Source organism: Eubalaena glacialis, chromosome 2 (assembly GCF_028564815.1).
Source record: "Eubalaena glacialis isolate mEubGla1 chromosome 2, mEubGla1.1.hap2.+ XY, whole genome shotgun sequence".
Classification (NCBI taxonomy): domain Eukaryota; kingdom Metazoa; phylum Chordata; class Mammalia; order Artiodactyla; family Balaenidae; genus Eubalaena; species Eubalaena glacialis.
Genome location: NC_083717.1, coordinates 57919330 through 57946121, shown reverse-complemented (window position 1 = coordinate 57946121; position 26792 = coordinate 57919330). Strand labels below are relative to the sequence as shown.

Below are 26792 nucleotides of genomic sequence, written 5' to 3'. Positions count from 1 at the left end.
GCCCTCAGAAAGAAACCAAACCTGCTGCACCTTGATCTCAGACTTCCAGCCTCTAGAACTGTGAGACGGTAAATTTTTGTCAGGTAAGCCACCCAGTCTGTGGTACAACAGTCCTAGAAAACCAGTACACACCCCCAAATCTTTTCAGGAACAACAAAGGAAAATTCTGCTGAAAGAAACATCAAAGTCAGCAGAACTAAGGAGGCAAATTGACTGATATTAAGGACAGCTTAACACTTGTTTGACATACAAGTAAATATGCAATTTTGGGGGAGGGGCCAAAAGCATTTTATTAAACTAAGTATGTGATTTGCAAATGGTTTTATAAAAAATTTTAAAAGCAGAGTTATAAAAAGTTCTCAATAAAAATGTACAGAGCTGACAGCAAAATTACTTTGTCTTTATTGTACAAATAAAAACATTTTGTTTCTCATATACTGGCTGAAAGTTTTGTAATATATTCTCCACAAGATACCTGCAATATTGCATTTTAATGAGTAGCCTCACAGTTAATTCAATCATTATTAAAAACAGGTTCACCATTTGAACCAGAAGAATCACTCAGTTTAAAAAGAAAGATAACAAAATTTGTCATATATAACGTGAAGTCATAAAGGGCTCTTCTGGATGCAGATGCATTCTGGCCCTGTTTCTTTATTAAATTCTTTATGCTTTTAAGTCAAGGATGTTTCTTTACTTTAGCAGGACTTTCCAGCAGCCTGGTCTAATTTCAGAGAGCCTGAAGCTGTGGTTGTAGGTATTTAACAGCGGCTGGCTTCCTGCCATCAACTATGCCCTGGCTGTTTTCCTTGGTCCATAATCACAGAGAGGCAAGACATACGAACATTCTCTTAAATTCTTCAGTTTGTGCTGTAATTCTGTCATCCAGTTCTCTAGCTTTGTCGCCATGCAGCCCATGGAGGTCTGGAACATTCTGTGTCAACAGGGAGGAACGTTTTCTGAAAAATTTCTGCATTGGTAATGTAGCTGGCTTCATTCGTCTGCTCATGGACACTTCCCTGGGGGGCATAAAACATGGCAGCACTCCCACCCCCCATTTGATGGGCTTCTTTGCCTTGTTGAAACCTTGCATCCTCTTCTGCTTGCAGCCATCCTACTCAGGGGAATGGACCACTTTGTTTACCTCCAGTCTTTCCTTTGTTTCTCTTTAGACTTCTACGCAGTAGAAGTGATGCTCACTTTTTGGTGAAGAACTCTTGTGCAACAACAGTTCTTTTGGGGTCTCCTTTAAGAGAACAGTTTAAATGTGTGTCCTAAGAGATGGCTGTGGTCCTTGAAAATCTCCACCAGAGAATTTTGGGAATATCTTGGAGAGCTGATGCTTCTTTAATTCAGTGACACAATCTTTTACAAACATTATGTGGCTCCCTTTTCAAATCATGTTTTTCCTGTGAGGCAATTACTTCTGACATTATTTCTCTGGGTGATACTTTTTAAGTTTGAGTATTCCCTACAGATGGCCAACAGGCACATGAAAAATGCTCAACATCACTAATTATTAGAGAAATGCAAATCCAAACTACAATAAAATATCACCTCACTCTGGTCAGAATGGCCATCATCAAAAAGTCTACAGATAATAAATGCTGGAGAGGGTGTGGTGAAAAGGGAACCTTCCTACACTGTTGGTGGGAATGTAAATTGGTGCAGCCACTATGGAAAACAGTATGGAGGTTCCTTAAAAAACTAGAGTTACCATATGATCCAGCAATCCCACTCCTGGGCACATATCCAGACAAAACTCTAATTTAAAAAGATACATGCATCCCTATGTTTATAGCAGAACTATTTGCAATTGCCAAGACATGGAAACAACCTAAAAGTCCATTGATGGATGAATTGGTAAAGAAGATGTGGCACACATATACAATGGAATATTACTCAGCCATAAAAAAGAATGAAATAATGCCATTTTCAGCAACATGGATGGACCTAGTGATTATCATACTACGTGAAGTAAGCCAGATATGGAAATACAAATATCATATGATATCACTTATATGTGAAATCTTAAAAAAAAGATACAAATGAACTTATTTATAAAACAGAGATAGAGCACAGATATAGAAAACAAACATATGGTTAGCAAAGGGGAAATGGGGAGGAAGGATATATTAGGAGTTTGGTATTAACATATATACACTACTATATATAAAATAGATAACCAACAAGGACCTACTGTACAGCACAGGGAACTCTGCTCAGTATTTTGTAATAGCCTATACGGGAAAAGAATCTGAAAAAGAATATATATATATATATATATATATATATATATATATATTTAGCACAGTGATTCAGTTTTATATATATGTGTGGTATATATGTGTGTGTATATATACATAAAAAACTGAATCACTGTGCTGTACACTGGAAACTAACACAACATTGTAAATCAACTATACTTCAAAAAAAAGTTTGAGTATTCCAAAGATCCAATAAGAGTAGCACATCAGGGGCTGCTAAATTCTTCAATAATTTTAGGTTGTCTGTTCCCTGAGATGATGTTTGTTCAGGATTATCAGGAAAAATATTCCCAACAAGGGGAGGGTCTCAAATTAGCATTTTATAGGACACTTCCTGTCCTTGATGCTTTTAAACACAAATCATGGGCAGGAAATTGGCAAAGAAGGGATGCATTGGTAAATGCATTTATATTACTTTTGTCCAGAAATGATTTTGCCTTGTATAATTGTAGTCAAATTATTTGTGGTTAATCTAAATAAATAAAGCTATATAAAAAAATTATGAAGTATGGCTGCATCCATATAATTTCTCCACAAACAGAGCTCTTCTGCTGCATCTTTTAAAAACTGATTTTAAAACTTAATTGGCGAAGATAGCAGAAGAGTAAAAGACGTGGAGATCACCTTCCTCACCACAAATACATCAGAAATACATCTACATGTGGAACAACTCCTACAGAACACCTACTGAACTCTGGCAGAAGACCTCATACCTCCCAAAAGGCAATAAACTCCCCACATACCTGGGTAGGGCCAAAAAAAGAAAAAGAAAAAGCAGAGACAAAAGAATAGGGATGGGACCTGCACCTCTGGGAGGGAGCTGTGAAGGAGGAAAGGTTTCCACACACTAGGAAACCCCTTCGCAGGTGGAGACTGCAGGTGGCAGAGGGGGGAAGCTTCAGAGCCACGGAGGAGAGCGCAGCAACAGGGGTGCAGAGGGCAAAGCAGAGAGATTCCCCCACAGAGGATCAGTGCCCAAGAGGCTTGTCTGCTCACCCGCTGGGGCGGGTGGGGGCTGGGAGCTGAGGCTCGGGCTTCGGAGGTCAGACCCCAGGGAGAGGACTGGGGTTCGCTGCGTGAACACAGCCTGAAGGGGGCTAGTGCCCCACAGCTAGCCGGGAGGGAGTCTGGGAAAAAGTCTGGAGCTGCCGAAGAGGCAAGAGACTTTTTCTTACCTCTTTGTTTCCTGGTGCGCGAGGAGAGGGAATTAAGAGCACTGCTTAAAGGAGGTCCAGAGATGGGCGCGAGCTGTGGCTATCAGCGCGGACCCCAGAGATGGGCATGCGACACTAAGGCTGCTGCTGCTGCCACCAACAAGCCTGTGTGCAAGCACAGGTCACTATCCACACCTCCCCTCCCGGGAGCCTGTGCATCCCGCCACTGCCAGGGTCCCGTGATCCAGGGACAACTTCCCCAGGAGAACGCGCGGCGTGGCTCAGGCTGGTGCAAAGTCACGTCGGCCTCTGCTGCCGCAGGCTCGCCCCACACCCATTGCCCTCCCTCCCCCAGGCCTGAGTGAGCCACAGCCCCCAAATCAGCTGCTTCTTTAACCCCGTCCTGTGGGGGCAGGGAACAGATGCCCTCAGGTGACCTACACGCAGAGGCGGGTCCAAATCCAAAGCTGAACCCCAGGAACTGTGCGAACAAAAAAGAGAAAGGGAAATTTCTCCCAGCAGCCTCAGGAGCAACGGATTAAATCTCTACAATCAACTTGATGTACATGCATCTGTGGAATACCTGAATAGACAACTAATCATCCCAAATTGAGGAGGTGGACTTAGGGAGCAACGATATATATATTTTCCCCCCTTTTTCTCTTTTGTGAGAGTGTATGTGTATGCTTCTGTGGGTGATTTTGTCTGTATAGCTTTGCTTTTACCATTTGTCCTAGGGTTCTGTCTGTCTGGTTTTTTTTTCTTTTTTATGTATAGTTTTTAGAGCTCCTTATCATTGGTGGATTTGTTTTCTGGTTTGGTTGCTCTCTTTTTCCTTCCTTCTTTTTTTTTTATTACTTAAAAAATTTTTTTAATAATTATTTTTTATTTTAATAACATTTAATTTTATTTTATCTTCTTCTTTCTTTCTTTTTCTGTCTTTTATTTGGAGCCGTGTGGATGAGAGGCTCTTGTTGCTCCAGACAGGCATCAAGGCTGTGCCTCAGAGGTGGGAGAGCCAACTTCAGGATATTGGTCCACAAGAGACCTCCCAGCTCCACATAATATCAAACAGGAAAAATCTCCCAGAGATCTCCATCTCAACACCAAGACCCAGCTCCACTCAACGACCAGCAAGCTACAGTGCAGGACACCTTAGGACAAACAACTAGCAAGAGAGGAACACGACCCCACCCATTAGCAGAGAGGCTGCCTAAAATCATAATAAGGCCAAGACACCCCAAAAGACATCACCAGACGTGGACGTGCCCACCAAAGACAAGATCCAGCCTCATCCACCAGAACACAGGCACTAGGCCCCTCCACCAGGAAGCCTACACAACCCACTGAACAAACCTTAGCCACTGGGGAAGACACCAAAACAACGGGAACTTAGAACCTGCATCCTGCGAAAAGGAGACCCCAAACACTGTAAGTTAAGCAAAATGAGAAGACAGAGAAACACACAGCAGATGAAGGAGCAAGGTAAAATACCATCAGAGCTAACAAAAGAAGAGGAAATAGGCAGTCTACCTGAAAAATAATTCAGAATAATGATAGTACAGATTATCCAAAATCTTGGAAATAGAATGGAGAAAATACAAGAAACGTTTAACAAGAAACTAGAAGAACTAAAGAGCAAACAAACAGTGATGAACAACACAATAAATGAAATTAAAAATTCATTAGAAGGGATCAATAGCAGAATAACTGAGGCAGAAGAACGGATAAGTGACCTGGAAGATAAAATAGTGGAAATAACTATTGCAGAGCAGAATAAACAAAAGAGAATGAAAAGAACTGAGGACAGTCTCAGAGACCTCTGGGACAACATTAAATGCACCGATATTCGAATTATAGGGGTCCCAAAAGAAGAAGAGAAAAAGAAAGGGACTGAGAAAATATTTGAAGAGATTATAGTTGAAAACTTCCCTAATATGGGAAAGAAAGTAGTTAATCAAGTCCAGGAAGCACAGAGTCCCATACAGGGTAAATCCAAGGAGAAACACGCCAAGACACATATTAATCAAACTATCAAAAGTTAAATACAAAGAAAAAATATTAAAAGCAACAAGGTAAAACAGCAAATAAAACACAAGGGAATTCCCATAAGGTTAACAGCTGAATTTTCAGCAGAAACTCTGCAAGCCAGAAGGGAGTGGCAGGACATATTTAAAGTGATGAAAGGGAAAAACCTACAACCAAGATGACTCTACCCAGCAAGGATCTCATTCAGATTGATGGAGAAATTAAATCCTTTACAGACAAGCAAAAGCTGAGAGAGTTCAGCACCACCAAACCATCTCTACAACAAATGCTAAAGGAACTTCTCTAAGCGAGAAACACAAGAGAAGAAAACGACCTAAAAAAACAAACCCAAAACAATTAAGAAAATGTTTCTTAAGGTAGGATTGCATAGGAACATACATATTGATAATTACCTTAAATGTAAATGGATTAAATGCTCCAACCAAAAGACATAGACTGGCTGAATGGATATAAAAACAAGACCCATATACATGCTGTCTACAAGAGACCCACTTCACACCTAGGGACACATACAGACTGAAAGTGAGGGGATGGAAAAAGGTATTCCATGTAAATGGAAATTAAAAGAAAGCTGGAGTAGCAAATCTCATAACAGAAAAAATAGACTTGAAAACAAAGACTATTAAAAGAGACAAAGAAGGACACTACATAATGATCAAGGGATCAATCCAAGAAGAAGATATAACAATTGTACATATTTATGCACCCTACATAGGAGCACCTCAATACATAAGGAAAATACTAACAGCCATAAAAGGGGAAATCAACAGTAACACAATCATAGTAGGGGACTTTAACACCCCACTTTCAACAATGGACAGATCATCCAAAATGAAAATAAATAAGGAAACACAAGCTTTAAATGATATATTAAGCAAGATGAACTTAATTGATATTTATAGGACATTCCATCCAAAAACAACAGAATACACTTTCTTCTCAAGTGTCCATGGAATATTCTCCAGGATAGATCATATCTTGGGTCACAAATCAAGCCTTCATAAATTTAAGAAAATTGAAATTGTATCAAGTATCTTTTCCGACCACAATGCTCTGAGACTAGATATCAGTTACACGAAAAACTCTGTAAAAAATACAAACACATGGACCCTAAACAATACACTACTTAATAACCAAGAGATCACTGAAGAAATCAAAGAGAAAATAAAAAAAAATACCTAGAAACAAATGACAATGAAAACACGATGACTCAAATCCTATGGGATGCAGCAAAAGCAGTTCTAAGAGGGAAGTTTATAGGAATGCAATCCTACCTTAAGAAACAAGAAACATCTCAAATAAACAATCTAACCTCACACCTAAAGCAATTAGAGAAAGAAGAACAAAAAAACCCCCAAAGTTAGCAGAAGGAACAATATCATAAAGATCAGATCAGAAATAAATGAAAAAGAAATGAAGGAAATGATAGCAAAGATCAATAAAACTAAAAGCTGGTTCTTTGCGAAGATAAACAAAATTGATAAACTATTAGCCATATTCATCAAGAAAAAAAGGGAGAAGACTCAAATCAATAGAATTAGAAATGAAAAAGGAGAAGTACCAACTGACACTGCAGAAATACAAAGGATCATGAGAGATTACTACAAGGAATTCTATGCCAATAAAATGGACAACCTGGAAAAAATGGACAAATTCTTAGAAATGCACAACCTCCCGAGACTGAACCAGGAAGAAGTAGAAAATATGAACAGACCAATCACAAGCACTGAAATTGAAACTGTGATTAAAAATCTTCCAACAAACAAAGCCCAGGACCAGATGGCTACACAGGCGAATTCTACCAAACATTTAGAGAAGAGCTAACACCTATCCTCTCAAACTCTTCCAAAATATAGCAGAGGGGGGAACACTCCCAAACTCATGCTACGAGGCCACCATCACGTTATAACAAAACCAGACAAAGATGTCACAAAGAAAGAAAACTATAGGCCAATATCACTGATGAACATAGATGAAAAAATCCTCAACAAAATACTACCAAACAGAATCCAACAGCACATTAAAAGGATCATACACCATGATCAAGTGGGGTTTATCGCAGGAATGCAAGGATTCTTCAATATACGCAAATCAATCAATGTGATACACCATATCAACAAATTGAAGGAGAATAACCATATGATCGTATCAATAGATGCAGAGAAAGCTTTTAACAAAATTCAACACCCATTTATGAAAAAAACCCTCTGGAAAGTAGCCATAGAGGGAACTTACCTCAACATAATAAAGGCCATATATGACAAACCCACAGCTAACATAGTTCTCAATGGTGAAAAACTGAAACCATTTCCACTAAGATCAGGAACAAGACAAGGCTGCCCACTCTCACCACTATTATTCAACATAGTTTAGGAAGTTTTAGCCACAGGAATCAGAGAAGAAAAAGAAATAAAAGGAATCCAAATTGGAAAACAAGAAGTAAAGCTGTCACTGTTTGCAGATGACATGATACTATGCATAGAGAATCCTAAAGATGCTACCAGAAAACTACTAGAGCTAATCAATGAATTTGGTAAAGTAGCAGGATACAAAATTAATGCACAGAAATCTCTTGCATATCTATACACTAATCATGAAAAATCTGAAAGTGAAATTAAGAAAACACTCCCATTTACCACTGCAACAAAAAGAATAAAATATCTAGGAATAAACCTACCTAAGGAGACAAAAGACCTGTATTCAGAAAATTATAAGACACTGATGAAAGAGATTAAAGATGATAGAAACAGATGGAGAGATATACCATGTTCTTGGATTGGAAGAATCAACATTGTGGAAATGCCTATATTACCCAAAGCAATCTACAGATTCAATGCAATCCCTATCAAATTACAACTGGCATTTTTCACAAGACTAAAACGAAAAATTTCACCATTTTTATGGAAACACAAAAGACCTCAACTAGCCCAAGAAATCTTGAGAAAGAAAAATGGAGCTGGAGGAACCAGGCTCCCTGACTTCAGACTATACTACAAAGCTACAGTAATCAAGACAGTATGGTACTTACACAAAAACAAAAATATACATCAATGGAACAGGATAGAAAGCCCAGAGATAAATGCACGCACATATGGTCACCTTATCTTTGATAAAGGAGGCAAGAATATACAATGGAGAAAAGACAGCCTCTTCAATAAGTGGTGCTGGCAAAACTGGACAGCTACATGTAAAAGAATGAAATTAGAACACTGCCTAACACCATACAGAAGAATAAACTCAAAATGGATTAAAGACCTAAATGTAAGGGCAGACACTTTCAAACTCTTAGAGGAAAACATAAGCAGAACACTCTATGACATAAGTCACAACAAGATCCTTTTTGACTCACCTCCTAGAGAAATGGAAATAAAAACAGAAATAAACAAGTGGAGGAGGAGCTTCAAGATGGCAGAAGAGTAAGATGTGGAGGTCACCTTCCTCCCCACAAATACATGAGAAATACATCTACATGTAGAACACTCCTACAGAACACCTACTGAACGCTGGCAGAAGACCTCAGACCTCCAAAAGGCAAGAAACTCCCCACATACCTGGGTAGGTCCAAAGAAAAAAGAAAAAACAGAGGCAAAAGAATAGGGATGGGACCTGCACCAGTGGGAGGGAGCTGTGAACGAGGAAATGTTTCCACGCACTAGGAATCCCCTTCTCGGGAGGAGACTGCGCGTGGCAGAGGGGGGAAGTGTCGGAGCCATGGAAGAGAGTGCAGCAACAGAGGTGCGGAGGGCAAAGTGGAGAGATTCCCACACAGAGGATTGGTGCCGACCAGCACTCACCAGCCCGAGAGGCTTGTCTGCTCAACCACTGGGGCGGGCAGGGGCTGGGAGCTGAGACTCAGGCTTCGGAGTTTGGATGCCAGGGAGAGGCCAGGGGTTAGCTGCATGAACACAGACTAAAGGGGGCTAGTGCACCACAGCTAGCCAGGAGGGAGTCCGGGAAAAGGTCTAGAGCTACTGAAGAGATAAGAGACTTTTTCTTGCCTCTTTGTTTCCTAGTGCGTGAGGAGAGGGTATTAAGAGCATCGCTTAAAGGAGTTCCAGAGATGGGCGTGAACCGCGGCTATCAGCGCGGACCCTAGAGATGGGCATGAGACGCTAAGGCTGCTGCTGCCGTCACCACGAAGCCTGTGTGCAAGCACAGGTCTCTATCCACACCGTCCCTCCTGGGAGCCTGTGCAGCCCACCACTGCCAGGGTCCCGTGATCATGGGACAACTTCCCTGGGAGAACGCTTGGTGCGCCTCAGGCTGGTGCAACGTAACCCTGGCATCTGCGGTCCCAGGCTCGCCCCGCATTCCATCCCCCTCCCTCCCCCCGGCCTGAGTGAGCCATAGCCACTGAATCAGCTGCTACTTTAACCATATCCTGTCTGAGTGAAGAACAGACGCTCTCAGGCAACCTACACGCAGAGGCAGGGCCAAATACAAAGGTGAACCGCAGGAGCTGTGAGAACAAAGAAGAGTAAGAGAAATTTCTCCCAGCAGCCTCAGGAGCAGCAGATTAATCTCCACAATCAACTTGATGTACCCTGCATGTATGGAATACCTGAATAGACAACGAATCATCCCAAATTGAGGAGGTGGACTTTGGGAGAAACAATATATTTTCCCTTTTTCTCTTTTTGTGGGTGTGTATGTGTATGCTTCTGTGTGTGATTTTGTCTGTATAGCTTTGCTTTTACCATGTGTCCTAGGGCTCTCTCTGTCCGTTTTTCTTTTTTTTATTACTTAACAAAATTTTTTTCTTAATAATTATTTTTTATATTTCATTTTATTTTATTTTACATTATTTTATTTTATTTTATCTTCTTTAGTTCTTTATTTTCTCCCTTTTATCCTAAACCGTGTGGAGGACAGGCTCTTGGTGCTCCAGCCAGGCGTCAGGGCTGTGCCACTGAAGTGGGAGAGCGAAGTCCAGCATACTGGTCCACAGGAGACCTCCGAGCTCCATGTAATATCAAATGGCAAAAATATTCCAGAGATCTCCATCTCAATGCCAAGACCCAACTCCACTCAATGACCAGCAAGTTGGGCACCCTAGGCCAAACAACTAGCAAGACAGGAACACAACCTTATCTATTAGCACAGAGGCTGCCTAAAATCATAATAAGGCCACAGAAACCCTAAAACACACCACCAGATGTAGACCTGCCCACCAGAAAAACAAGATCCAGCCTCATCCACCAGAACACAGGTACTAGTCCCCTCCACCAGGAAGCCTAGACAACCCACTGAACAAAACTTAGCCACAGAGGAAAGACACCAAAAACAATGGGAACTATGAACCTTCAGCCTGCAAAAAGGAGACCCCAAACACAGTAAGTTAAGCAAAATGAGAAGACAGAGAAACACACAGCAGATGAAGGAGCAAGGCAAAAACTCACCAGACCTAACAAAAGAAGAGGAAATAGGCAGTCTACCTGAAAAAGAATTCAGAATAATGATAGTAAAGATGATCCAAAATCTTGGAAATGGAATAGACAAAATGCAAGAAACTTTTAACAAGGACCTAGAAGAACCAAAGAGCAAACAAACAGTGATGAACAACACAATAAATGAAATTAAAAATTCTCTAGAAGGGATCAATAGCAGAATAACTGAGGCAGAAGAACGGATAAGTGATCTGGAAGATAAAATAATGGAAATAACTACTGCAGAACAGAATAAAGAAAAAAGAATGAAAAGAATTGAGGACAGCCTCAGAGACCTCTGGGACAACATTAAACACACCAACATTCGAATTATAGGGGTCCCAAAGAAGAAGAGAAAAAGAAAGAGACTGAGAAAATATTTGAAAAGATTATAGTTGAAAATTTCCCTAATATGGGAAAAAAAATAATCAAGTCCAGGAAGCACAGGAGTCCCATACAGGATAAATCCAAGGAGAATCACGCCAAGACACATATTAATCAAACTATCAAAAATTAAATACAAAGAAAGAATATTAAAAGCAGCAAGGGAAAAACAACAAACACTTAAGGGAATCTCCATAAGGTTAACAGCTGATCTTTCAGCAGAAACTCTGCAAGCCAGAAGGGAGTGGCAGGACATTTTAAAAGTGATGAAAGAGAAAAACCTACAACCAAGATGACTCTACCCAGCAAGGATCTCATTCAGATTTGATGGAGAAATTAAAACCTTTAGAGACAAGCAAAAGCTAAGAGAATTCAGCACCACCAAACCAGCTTTACATCAAATGCTAAAGGAGCTTCTTTAGGCAGGAAACACAAGAGAAGGAAAAGACCTACAATAATAAACCCAAAACAATTAAGAAAATGGTAATAGGAACATACATATCGATAATTACCTTAAATGTAAATGGATTAAATGCTCCAACCAAAAGATATAGATTTGCTGTATGGATACGAAAACAAGACCTGTATACATGCTGTCTACAAGAGACCCACTTCAGACCTAGGGACACATACAGACTGAAAGTAAGGGGATGGAAAAAGATATTCTATGCAAATGGAACACAAAGGAGAGCTGGAGTAGCAATTCTCATATCAGACAAAATAGACTTTAAAACAAAGACTATTACAAGAGACAAAGTAGGACACTACATAATGATCAAGGGATCAATCCAAGAAGAAGATATAAAAATTGTACATATTTATGCACCCTACATAGGAGCACCTCAATACATAAGGCAAATACTAACAGCCATAAAAGGGGAAATCGACAGTAACACAATCATAGTAGGGGACTTTAAAACCCCACTCTCACCAATGGACAGATCATCCAAAATGAAAGTATATAAGGAAAGACTAGCTTTAAATGATACATTAAACAAGATGGACTTAATTGATATTAATAGGACATTCCATCCAAAAACAACAGAATACACATTCTTCTCAAGTGTTCATGGAAAACCCTCCAGGATAGATCATATCTTGGTTCACAAATTAAGCCTTGGTAAATTTAAGAAAATTGAAATCATATCAAGTATCTTTTCTGAGCACAACGCTATGAGACTAGATATCAATTACAGGAAAAAATCTGTAAGAAATACAAACACATGAAGGCTAAACAACACACTACTTAATAACCAAGAGTTCACTGAAGAAATCAAAGAGCAAATTAAAAAATACCTAGAAACAAATGACAATGAAAACACAATGACTCAATACCTATGGGATGCAGCCAAAGCAGTTCTAAGAGGGAAGTTTATAGCAATACAATCCTACCTTAAGAAACAAGAAACATCTCAAATAAACAACCTAACCTTACACCTAAAGCAATCAGAGAAAAAAGAACAAAAAAAAACCCAAGTTAGCAGAAGGAAAGAAATCATAAAGGTCAGATCAGAAATAAATGAAGGAAACGATAGCAGAGATCAATAAAACTAAAAGATGGTTCTTTGCGAAGATAAACAAAATTGATAAACCATTAGCCATACTCACCAAGAAAAAAAGGGTGAAGACTCAAATCAATAGAATTAGAAATGAAAAAGGTGAAGTAACACTTGATACTGCAGAAATACAAACGATCATGAGAGATTACTACAAGCAACTATATGCCAATAAAATGGACAACCCAGAAGAAATGGATGAATTCTTAAAAGTGCACAACCTTCTGAGACTGAACCAGGAAGAAATAGAAAATATGAAAAGACTAATCACAAGCACTGAAATTGAAACTATGATTAAAAATCTTCCAACAAACAAAAGCCCAGGACCGGATGGCTTCACAGGTGAATTCTACAAAACATTTAGAGAAGAGCTAATACCTATCCTTCTCAAACTCTTCCAAAATATAGCAGAAGGAGGAACACTCCCAAACTCATTCTACGAGGCCACCCTCACTCTGATATCAAAACCAGACAAAAATGTTCACAAAGAAAGAAAACTACAGGCCAATATCACTGATGAACATAGATGCAAAAATCCTCAACAAAATACTAGCAAACATAATCCAACAGCATATTAAAAGCATCATACACTATGACCAAGTGGGGTTTATCCCAGGAATGCAAGGATTCTTCAATATTTGCAAATCAATCAATGTGATGCACCATATTAACAAATTGAAGGAGAAAAACCATGTGATCATCGTAATAGACGCAGATAAAGCTTTTGACAAAATTCAACACCCATTTATGATAATAACCCTCTGGAAAGTAGGCATAGAGGGAACTCTCCCCAACATAATAAAGGCCATATATGACAAACCCATAGCCAACATTATCCTCAATGGTGAAAAACTGAAACCATTTTCACTAATCAGGAACAAGACAAGTTTGCCCACTCTCATCACTATTATTCAACATAGTTTTGGAAGTTTTAGCCACAGCAATCAGAGAAGAAAAAGAAATAAAAGGAATCCAAATCGAAAAAGAAGAAGTAAAGCTGTCACTGTTTCAAGATGACATGATACTAAACATAGGGAATCCTAAAGATGCTACCAGAAAACTACTAGAGCTAATCAATGAATTTGGTAAAGTAGCAGGATACAAAATTAATGCACAGAAATCTCTTGCATTCCTATACACTAATGATGAAAAATCTGAAAGTTAAATTAAGAAAACACTCCCATTTACCATTGCAACAAAAAGAATAAAATATCTAGGAATAAACCTACCTAAGGAGACAAAAGACCTATATGCAGAAAATTATAAGACACTGATGAAAGAAATGAAAGATGATACAAATAGATGGAGAGCTATACCATGTTCTTGGATTGGAAGAATCAACATTGTGAAAATGACTCTACTACCCAAAGCAATCTACAGATTCAATGCAATCCCTATCAAACTACCCCTGGCATTTTTCACGGAACTAGAACAAAAAATTTCACAATTTGTATGGAAACACAAAAGATCCCCAAAAGTCAAAGTAATCTTGAGAAAGAAAAACTGAGCTGCAGGAATCTGTCTCTCTGAGTTCAGACTATACTACAAAGCTACAGTAATCAAGACAGTATGGTACTGGCACAATAACAGAAATATAGATCAATGGAACAGGATAGAAAGGCCAGAGATAAACCCACGCACATATTGTCACCTTATCTTTGATAAAGGAGGCAAGCATATACAGTGGAGAAAAGACAGCCTCTTCAATAAGTGGTGCTGGGAAAACTGGACAGCTACATTTAAAAGAATGAAATTAGAACACTCCCTAACACCATACACAACAATAAACTCAAATGGGTTAATGACCTAAATGTCAGGCCAGACACCATCAAACTCTTAGAGGAAAACATAGGCAGAACACTCTATGACAAAAATCACAGCAAGATCCTTTTTGACCCACCTGCTAGAGAAATGGAAATAAAAACAAAAATAAACAAATGGGACCTAATGAAACTTAAAAGCTTTTGCACAGCAAAGGAAACCATAAACAAGACCAAAAGACAACCCTCAGAATGGGAGAAAATATGTGCAAGTGAAGCAACTGACAAAGGATTACTATCCAAAATTTACAAGCAGCTCATGCAGCTCAATATCAAAAAAACAAACAACCCAATCCAAAAATGGGCAGAAGACCTAAATAGACATTTCTCCAAAGAAGATATACAGATTGCCAACAAACCCATGAAAGAATGCTCAGCATCATTAATCATTAGAGGAATGCAAATCAAAACTACAATGAGATATCATCTCACACTGGTCAGAATGGCCATCATCAAAAAATCTACAAGCAATAAATGCTGGAGAGGGTGTGGAGAAAAGGGAACGCTCTTGCACTGTTGGTGGGAATGTAAACTGATACAGCCACTATGGAGAACAGTATGGAGGTTCCTTAAAAAACGTAAAATAGAACTACCATACGACGCAACAATCCCACTACTGGGCATATTCCCTGAGAAAACCATAATTCAAAAAGAGTCATGTACCAAAATATTCATTGCAGCTCTATTTACAATAGCCAGGACATGGAAGCAACCTAAGTGTCCATCAACAGATGAATGGACAAAAAGATGTGGCACATATATACAATGGGATATTACTCAGCCATAAAAAGGAATGAAACTTAGTTATTTGTAGTGAGGTGGATCGACACAGAGACTGTCATACGGAGCGAAGTAAGTCAGAAAGAGAAAAACAAATACCGTATGCTAACACATATGTATGGAATCTAAAAAACAAAAACAAAAACAAAATGCTCATGAAGAACCTAGGGGCAAGATGGGAATAAAAATGCAGACCTACTAGAGAATGGACTTGACGATATGGGGAGGGGGAAGGGTAAGCTAGGACAAAGTGAGCGAGTGGCATGGACATATATACACTACCAAATGTAAAATAGATAGCTAGTGGGAAGCAGCTGCATAGCACAGGGAGATCAGCTCGGTGCTTTGTGACCACCTAAAGGGGTGGGATAGGGAGGGTGGGATAGGGAGGGTGGGAGGGAGGGAGACGCAAGAGGGAAGAGATATGGGGATACACTTATATATATAACTGATTCACTTTGTTATAAAGCAGAAACTAACATACCATTGTAAAGCAATTATACTCCAATAAAGATGTAAAAAAATAAAGAAATAAATAAAAGAAATGTTAAAAAAAAAACCGAAAAACTTAATTGGCACTGCAGTCTTTAACTATGGGAGTAGAAAACTCACTGTTTTTGTTTTTAGCCTCAAAAATATGAACAATCACATTGGGTTCTATCACCAATTATATAATTCGGCCAATCTGGAAATAATCTAAATGCTTTAACAGGAACTATTATCGTTTATACATCAATTATATTTCAAAAACAAACAAATAAACAAACAAACTCAAAGAAAAAGAGATGGGATTTGTGTTTACCAGAGGTGGGGGTGGAAGAGGGGGAAATGGATGAAGCCAGTTGAAAAGTAACTTTTAGTTATAAGATAAACAAATACTAGGGATGTAAGGTACAACATAATAAATATGATTAACACTGCTCTATGTTATATATGAAAATAGTTAAGAGAGTAAATCCTAATAATTCTCATCACAAGGACAAAATATTTTTTATTTCTTTAATGTATCTATATGAGATGATGGATGTTCACCAAACTTATTGTGATAATCATTTCATGACATACGTAAGTCAAATCAGTATGCTGTACACCTTACACTTATACAGTGCTGTATGTCAATTATATCTCAATGTAACTGCAAGAAAAATAAGTTAAAAACAGCTGAAAAGAGGAGGAAAAATCAGCAACCTGTTAACCGGTAAAAGTTAATTCTCTCTCAAAATCAAATTCAATGGAATTATAGTATATAATGTGGTAGATTTTGTTCAAGAAGGAAGGTGATGAAACAGACACAAAAGGAGTTCTTTATAAAAAGAAGCCTGCTAACCATCACAGATTCTTTAATTTTTTTATGAATCACTTTTTCCAAACTCAGATCGATATGAAGCACATTCTCCTCAACTGTTAAAGACCCTGAATCAATGCCAACAGAACCAAATACTTCATTATGCTGAAAAGCCATTTCAGCGGGTAATGGCAATTCCAGACAGTCTCTGATGAGAGACTGGCCATCACTGTCATGACAATCAACATCACACTTTCATCTTTTTTGCTTACTCCAGATGACAAAGCACTCCAGGCCATTAGAATAGTCTCCATTTCTTGTTCATCTTCATTCATAAATTATTCTCTGTTTATCTGAAATCTCACATAATCCTTTGGAAGATTTTCAGTTTTCTTTATTTCAAAAGGGTCAGTAAAATTAATTTTCTCATTTAGTTCAAGATATGTAGGAATCGATACAGGGTTTTCAAATATCAGACAAATTTGAAAATTATATACCAACTCCAGTGTCTGTTGCTACTAGATTTTTTTCTCCATTTCATACTTGTCTTCAGCTGTTGTAGCTTTCAGATAACTAGGAAAGATTGCTTGACGCTATGTAGAACTGAAAGTTCTGCCTAACTTTTAGGAAGTGGTTTGTTCGTATTCTTTACCTACACCTGTATTCTAGATCTACAGCAGTATCAGGGAATACATGTGCTATTAATTCAGGTTTTTCAGGAGTTACAGCTCTTTTTTCTGCCTGCTGAGTTTTCCCTGTCTGCATCATAGGTAGGCTGTGTGCATATTAGTATTATTCAGTCAAAACTGAATGTAACTTAAGAAATTTAAATTTAATGAAGAGGCAGAACTTTCTAAATTTTCATTGTTCTAATCCATATTTTTTTGTAGAAAGAATGGGAGTCATAATACTTACATGCTTGCTTGAGTCACTTAAACTATTAATATTCATAAAGGCAAAAATGAATCTATGTGGTCATTGGAAAAGTTCAATTGCTTAAAGGCATTCTGTATTAAGGACTCCAATTCTTCAGTTAGCTACGTGTCCAAAAATGAATCCATTTTTGAATCTTCACCCTCTCCTTAAGAAAGATACTTTCCATTATTTCACTTCCCGATGCAATTTCTTGGTTCTCAAAATCACCTAAACTCTTGGAGAAGACTCTTCTTTCCAACAATCCCAATAGAAAATCCATTACATTTTCAACTCAGAGGATTGTTGCGAGTATTAAATGAGATAATCCATGGAAAAATGATGTGCACAAGGCCTGGCATTTAGTAAGCACCCAGCTCTGTTCCCCATGAATCATATTCAGAAAGCATCGGGTGCTCTATATCCAGGTCCAGGTCAGAAAATGTCTGTGAGACTGGTGAAGTGCTCCAGCTGACTGATTTCGTCTTGTCCATCCTAGGTTTTAGAAAGACTAGAGATGGTTGCCTCCTCGTCACTAGCAAAACCTGCTTGATGACTTCCTTGGAGTTTGCAGTCTTCTAATAAGACTTCCTCCAAGATTCTTCCTTCTTTTTGTCATTCTGACTTCCAAAACCTAAAATGCTTCTCCTTTTTACTTATCTTTTCTTTCTTTTTTTAACTGAAGTGTAGTTGATTTACAATGTTGTGTTAATTTCTACTGTACAGAAAAGTGATTCAGTAATACATATATACTCTTTTTTTAATATTCTTTTCCATAGTGGTTTATCACAGGATCACTGTGTCCTTTCTTTCTTATGACGTTTCATACTGAAGACGTACCTGAAAGAAAATAGATTTATATTGCTTTACAATCCAATGGTGTTAGGACTTTTTAATTAAATGTGCTGCGTCATATCTCTCTCCACCTTCTGAAACTGCAGTGTCTAATATGGTAACCATCAGCCAGATGTGCCTTTATGGGAAAACATTCAGAAAATAATAAAATTCTACCTTCTCTCTGGGGTTGATGCCCTCAACATGCTAAATGAGACGACAGTGGTATCTGTAAATGTTATGATCCTTCCTGTTACACAACATAATATTTTTCTGTACCTGGAACACTCAGGTCTATATTCAGGGCATCTTTTTCCCCATAAATAAAGTATCATGTGTCAGACACAGACATGATCTCATTTAATCTTCCCTTAAGCAAAACTGTTTTGTAGCAACATGATACTGTATCCTGGAATCATAGACGCCTAGAGACAGACAGGACCTTAGCAGCATCCTCAGTTTCCACAGTCAGTGGAGGAATTCCAACATGACCTCTCTGGTAGATTTCCACCCAGAAGTGGAATTCCCACCTCAGTGACAGACAGCTCCACCTCTTGAAGTATTTCTTTCCCCTTTTTATGGTTCTTCTACTCTCCAACTTTCACATTATGTAATTTTCAAACATGAGAAAAGTTGGAAGAATAGTACATTGACAAACTCTGTATTAGTTAATCATTAGAATCAACAATTGTAAATGTTTTTCTTATGTTTTCTTGTATTTTTATCTTGCTGAGCTATTCGACAATCTCAATCACATAATCTCAGAATCAAACAAAATTCAAAGTAATTCCCTAGTATCATCTAATACACAATCCATATTCAAATTTTTCAGTTGCTTTAAAAATGACTTTTACAACTTTTATTAAAACCAGAAAACAATCTATGTTCATGTATTACATTTTGTTATTACATCTCTTTAATGTAGAGTGTGCTCTCCTTTTCTCTTTTTCAATTTTCCTTTTAAATTTTTCCAGCTTTATTGAGGTATAAATGACAAATAAAATTGTATATATTTAAAGGGTACACTGTCATTATTTGGTGTATGAATACATTGTGAAATGATTATCACAATCAAATTAACACATCAGTCACCTCACATAGTTACTTTCTTTCCCCCCTCCCTGTGGTGAGAATGCTTAAGATCTACTCTTTTAGCAAATTTTGAGTACACAATACAGCATTATTAATTGTAGTCACTGTGCTGTATATTTTATCCTCAGAACTAATTCTGAAAGTTTGTGCTCCTTGACCAGTATCCCACTATTTCTCCCACCATCCAATCCATGGCAACCAACATTCAACACTCTGTTTCTATGAGTTTGAAGGGTTTTTTGTTTTTTAGATTCCACATGTAACTGATAACATGCAGTATTTGTCTTTGACATATTTTGCTTAGCATAATAAACTCACTGTTCATCCATGTTTTCACAAATGGCAGATTTTATTCTTTTGTATTGCTGAATAATATTTCATTCTTATAGGAATCACACAGATATATACATAATGACATATGAAATATATATAACATTTTCTTTATCCATTCATCTGTCCACAAACACTTAGGTTATTTCTATATCTTGGCTATTGTAAATAATACTGCAATAAATATGGAGTGAAGATATCTCTTTGAGATACTGATTTCATTTCCTTCAGTTATACACCCAGAAGTGGGTTTCCTAGATCATATGATAGTTATATATTTAATTTTTTTATAAACCTCCATACCATTTTTCATAGTGGCTGTACCAATTTTATTTTTATGTGATTGTTAATGAGATACTTTCTTAATTTCTCTTTCTTTGTTATTAGTGTATAGAAATGCAGAAAGAATAGTCACTAATAATAGTGATGAGTCGATTGGAGATTCATGCAGAAAAAATGAAAATTGATCCTTATTTCATGCCTTATATAGAAACACACACATGCACACACTAATAATGCCCATGTGGAATTTAAATCTATGTGTGAAAGGTAAACAACAAACATTTTAGAATACATTCTAATGGAGTATATAATGACATAGGTGTAGAAAAAGACTTCTTAAATACTATACAAAAAGCTTTGAACATAAAAAAGATTGAAGAATCAGATTACACTAAAGCTGTGAACATATCTTCACTGAAATATAGCACTAAAATAATGAAAAGGTGAGTCACAATATGGGAGAAAGTATGTTAGGCACACACAACAGAGAAAGGCCCCCTCTCTAGATTATATAATGTGCTTCTACAAATCAATAAGAAAAAGACTCGTTTAAAAAATTGGGAAGACATTTGTGCAAGCGCTTCTCAAAAGGGAGGTTTTCGAATGATTGATGTTTATATAAAAAGTTGCTCAACATCATTAGTCATCAGGAAATGTACATTAAAACAACCAAGACACAACACTATAAATCCATCATGATGGCTAAAATTTCAAAGCTGTCAGGAACTGCATTCTATTGCTGCTGCAAGTATAAATTGGCACCACCATTTTGGAAAACTATTTTGCAGTATGCCGAGTTTAAACAAAAGTACATCCTTACGACCTGGCAATTTCAGCTACAGGTCATGGGTAACAAAAGCCATATACAAGTTTTATTTCATACACACCTGAAGATGAGGATTAAAAGTCAAACCTGCTACACAAAATTAGTAGTCAGAAAGTTTCTTGATGAGTCAAGAAGCAAAGCAGTGTGTCATCTTTCATTCCTCAGCTGTCATAGATCAGTTGCCTCTGGAGGATGAGGCCGGTCGGCCAGTAGCTGAGAGGGGGCAGGTATGAGGGCACAAGAGCAGTGGTCCAGCTGTCACTGCTGGAGGAAGTCCAGTCTACTGAGCAGAACATCCTTTATCCAGAGAGAAATCAATACGTGGTAACCTAACACTGTGATGGAGTGCTGAGTTGGGGAGAGGATCTGATACCCCTTTATAGGGTTTCTCCAAAAGCAGTTGGAGCCTGGGATAAGCAATTAGGATGTTGAAAGGCTCAGCACTCCAGGCAAGAAGTCTGCATGGGGATGTCAGCCAGAAGAGAGGCTATGGAGGAGGAGCTGGAGTCGCTGAGCTTAGGGTCAGAGGTTCAGACCTCTTGAAAGGAACTTGACAAGAGAACAGCAACATCTACCAGAGAGGAATTAGGATTCCAAGAGAGAAACTCTGCCACATCTTTCAAATTGGGACCACTGGGTGAGGATTCGTTCAGTGAGAAAGTGGTCTCAAGCTGTGGTTGACTTTGTCATCATTCCCAGGTCTCCTCCCCATTCCCAGCTCAGGTCAACATCCCCACAAGTGAGAACAGTTTCCTGCCCCATAACGACTACCTGCTGATAAAATGAGAAGAGCAGGGGCAGAGTGCCAGGTATACAGAGAGCTTTCTCTCTCCCGGCAGCATGACATTTCCCAGGAGGAGCTGTCTCCTCCAGCCTGGATCCTGGAGCCCAGGAGACACGTGGGTCAGACCTGTAGCCAACATGTAGGCATCATATAACATGAGCAGGAATTACTGTTTGTTGGTGGAAGACACTGAGATTTTAGGGTTGTCAGTTCCCACAGCAAAGCTGACTACACAACGCTGAATTCTTGCATGAGCCGGTGGAGCTGCCCCAACAGAACTGCCCTGAAAGTGCAGGGAAGCATGAAGCACATGGTGGAGGGTGGCGGGCAGGTGACTGGAGGGGAGTGGGGCCTGGACACAGCGAGGCCCCAGGGAATTGTGTGCTTTCAGCATGTTCCACGTGGTTCATAACAATCTGGAAAATTGTCCCAGATCCATGTGGGTACAGAGAACAAGACTACCGGCAAATCTTACTACCCAATTTCTATTTAATAAGTGTCAAATGCAACTTAGTATCACAGTTGATTTTTATATTGGTAATGTTTTCCTGAGGTGGCTCTTTTCATATACTTGAGAGTCCTCTAGTTTCATATCTTCTTTGTACTTGTGTAGATTACCGAACGATGCTGATGGTTTATTCCATTTTTATATTCAAAATCCTTCCTATCCTTTAAGGACCAGATCCAATGTCATTATCTTTGATAAAACCTCCTTCAGTCTCCCTGGTTGGAAGGAGAAAGTCTCCCTCCTTGAGTTCTAGTGATACTAATTTCCTCCTTCCTTGAGGGTCTTGTGTTATAGGGATTTATGCCATCAACTTTTTAGGGGTATATACATTTTATTATGCCCCTTCTTAGCTGGTATTATGTTTAGATTTCTGTAGTAATCATTTAAGAATTATTCATTTGTATTTTATAGGTCCTATAAAATATTTTTTGAGGGAAAATTCTCTCAACCTTGTTTTCAAGTTCTGCTTGACTGCCAGGACTCTATTGCTCTCTGAGCCTGTAACATGAAACTGACTCTAAATAAAGTATGTTTCTTGAGATACTGCCAGGGTTTTTATTAAAATTATTTTTGCCCAAATAAAAATGAGTAGCAAAAACTGAGTAGCTCAAACCTTAAAAAAACAAGTAAAGGAGTTGTGGTAACTCAACTTCCCTCAAATTCATAGGAAATATATTTTGTCATAGGAAGAAAAAAAACACACTAATTACTGGATACACTTTGTTCTTTTTTCATTTACCAACCACAAAATTCATCTATTGCTACCAAAATAGAGAATTATCTATACAAATTAAGGAAAACAGAATGTAAAACATTGTTAGAAGCCTCAGGCCATTTACACATTCCACAAGTTGCACTGATAGCAAGGAACACAGAAGCTGTCTAAATATTTCAATACTTAGGCGAGTTAAGTTTGTAAATAAAAAGATTTTGGAATTGGGGCAGAGAGTCTTTCTCATGGGAAAGCACTCCCAGACAATAATATTTACCAGTGTCATATCCCCTAGTGTGATTGACCCCTTTATCATTATGTAATGCCCCTCTTTGTCTCTTATTACAGTCTTTGTTTTAGAGTCTATTTGTCTGATGTAAGTATAGCTACCCCAGCTTTCTTTTGGTTTCCATTTGCATGGAATATGTTTTTCCATCTCTTTACTGTCAGTGCGTGCCCTTACATCTGGAGTGAGTCTTTTATAGGTAACATGTAGATGGTCTTGTTTTTTATCCATTCAGTCACTCTGTCTTTTGATTTGAGAATTTAGTCCATTTACATTCAAAGTAATTATTGATAGGCATGTACTTATTGCTATTTCGTTAATTGTTTTCTGGCTGTTTTGTAATTCCTCTGGTCCTTTCTTCTCCTGCTCTAAACTTTTTTCAAGGTTTGAAGACTTTCTCTTTATGCTTAGATTCCTTTCTTATTATCATTTGTGCATCTACTTTAGGTTTTCGTTTTGTGGTTACCATGAGGCTCACATATAACAGCCTATATATATAAAAGTCTATTTTATGTTGATAGCCACTTGAGTTTGAACACTTTCTAAAGGTCTACATTTTTACCCTCCCCCACCACACGTTTTATGTTTTTGATGTCAATTTTTACTTGTTTCATCTTGTGTATCTCTTGATTAACTACTGTAGTTATATTTATTTTACTACTTTTGTCTTAACCTTCATGCTAGCTTTTAAAGTGATTAATCCTCTACCTGTAAAATATATTTATCTTTACCAGTGAGATTTATTTTTTTGTACGTTTTCTTGCTACTAATTACTGCCCTTTCCTTTCCGCTTAAAGAAGTCTCTTTAACATTTCCTATAAAGCCAGTTTAGTGGTGATTAACTCTTTTAATTTTAACTTGTCTGGAAAACTCTACCTCTCCTTCAATTCTGAATGATAACCTTGCTGGCTAGAGTATCCTTGGTTGGATTTCTTTTTCTTTCAACAATTTGAATATATCATGCCACCCCCTTCTGGCCTGCAAATTTTCTGCTGAAAAATCTGTTAATATTCTTATGGGGGTTCCCTTGTAAGTAACAAGTTGTTTTTCTTTTGCTGCTATTAAGATTCTCTCCTTGTTTTTAACTTTCAGCATTTTAATTATTATGTGTCCTGATGTGTATCTCTTTGAGTTCATCTTATTTGAAACTCTCTGGGTTTCCTGGATCTACATGTTTGCTTCCTTCTCCAGGTTATGGACATTTTCAGCCATTATTTTTTCAAATAAGTTTCTGCCTCTTTATCTCTTCTCCTTTTGGAAACCCTACAATGCAAATGTTAGTCAGCTTGATGTTGTCCCGTAAGTACCTTAATTTATCTCTCTTTCCTTCTTCCTTCCTTCCTTCCTCCCTTCCTCCCCCTCCCTCCCTTTCTCTCTCTCTCTCTTTCTTCCTTTCTTTCTCTGTTATGATTGATGAGTTCCTCTACTCTGTCCTTGAGTTCACCAATCCTTTCTTCTCTTCATCTAGTCTGTTGAATGCTTGTAGTGTATTTTTCAGTTAAGTAATTGTAATGTTCACCCCTGTGACTTCTATTTGGTACTTTCTTGTATTTCCTCTGTTTCTTGAAGTTCTCACTGTGTTCACCCATTCCTTCAAGGTTGGTGAGCATCTTTATAACCATGACTTTGAACACTTTATCAGGTGAATTACTTCTCTCTGTTTCAAGGCTTTTCCCCAAGGTTTATCTTGTTCTTTCATTTGGTATTTATTAATCTGTTTCTTCACTTTGCTTGACTCTGCATTTGATTCTATGTATTAGATGAAACACCACCTCTCCTAGTCTTGCAGGAGTTGCCTTATGTTGGAGATGATCCTTATCATTCAACCCTGTCCTAGCTTTTGGTTGTCTCTCAGACCTTTGTGCTTGTCAAAGCAGCCTATTTTATTTTTAATGGCTCCCAGTAGCTGAGGGTGTGCCAAGACCTGTTAGTGTCCCAAAGGGGCAGATCTCAGTCAGCACCTAGATTCAGATTCATTGGAAGCCAAACCCTCAGACAGCAGCTTTTAAAGTATGCAAATATGTACAGTCCTGTGGGACTGCAAATGTAAGCCCTGTGGGGCACCAGACCAGGCAATCTGGAGGTGTCCCCTGGGTGGCGATCACAAATATTGAGTCTCCAGATGAGTGTGTAATCTCCTTTCTGGGTGAGCTGTAGTGAGGCAGAGGGAGAGAGCAAAGATGGCATCCCCTGGCCCATGTTCTCTGAGAGCATCTCTATAGGCCTCTAGGTATGTGCAGACCTTAATCCTACCTCTCAGGCTGAAGCTGCAGGACTAGCACACAGGCCTCTTCTACAGAGGGTCTTGGGGTGTGTCTGCTGTCTGTGCAGTATCCTAGGTGTGGTAGCCTGCTGAGAACTGTCTCTCTGATTGTTAGAGTCCTGTGGGAATCAGGAACACAAGCCCCACCTGCCACCAGAGCCAGGCATTCAAGGGTCATCCCTTGGGTGACAGCTGCCAAAACCAGGACACCAGGCATAAAAACCAAGGCACCAGACATGTGTAAAAGGTCCCCCCTGAGAGATATTGGTGCTCTGGACCACTACAGAAGGAGAACATGAATATAGCACCCATCTTTTGAGATATCTGATAGGATTTACAGTAAGCCCTTAAATGTGTATTTAACTAGAATCCTGCCCCTCAGGCTGCAGCTACAATGATGAGCTAATAGCCCTCTTTCCCAGAAAAACTGATTTCGTGGGTCAATAGACCCTCTTGCTCTGCCCTGGGGGTGGTAGCTGTTTGAGAACTCTCCTCTGTTGGTTACAGTTTTGTGGGACCTACAGGTGTAAGCCCAACTGGGCACTAGAACCGGACAATGTACCAGTGTCTCCTGATAGTAGCTGCAAAAAAACAGACAAGGGTATAAGCTCCATTCTGGTAAATACCAGTGAGCTGGAGTGAGTCAGAGAGAGAGCTCAAAGATTGTGTCCACTGACCTCTGTTCCCTGAGAATCCCTCAGTGGGGATTTTTTCTTTCTCCATGATATGATTTTTTCATGATAGTGATTTATTTTCTTTTTTATGATATTGATCTATTGAAGAAACTGAGCTTATGGAATATTCCATATTCTGGATTTGTATGGTTGATTCTTCTATTTTCTATATTTCATGCAATTTGGAAATTAGATTTAGACTAAAGACTTTTGGCAAGAATACAGCTTCTGTGTATTTTATATCGTATCATATCAGGAGGCATATAATGTTAGGAAGTCTCTGTTAGTGATGCTAATTTGATCACATAGCTAAGTGTAACGACCTGCGTGTTCCAACACAAAGGTATGCTTTTCCCTTTCCAATTAGCAAGCACTCTATGGGGTGATGTTATGGACCTGCAGGACTGTGTCTTTCCTCACATTTCTTTTGGTGCTTTTCAGCCTCCCTCGATGATCCTTGTCTGAATCACTTAGTTTACTGAAGTTTACAAAATGGTGATTTTTCTAATATGTTCTTTCTTTCCTTCTTTCTTTCTTCCTTCCCTCCCTCCCTCCATCCCTCCTTTCT

General features: G+C 38.5%; 1 pseudogene; it reads right to left on the bottom strand.

Annotated features, from left to right (window-relative positions):
- Nucleotides 1-693: 693 nt before the first annotated feature.
- LOC133084601 (NEDD4-binding protein 2-like) lies at nucleotides 694-25788 on the bottom strand (annotated as a pseudogene).
- Nucleotides 25789-26792: the final 1004 nt, after the last annotated feature.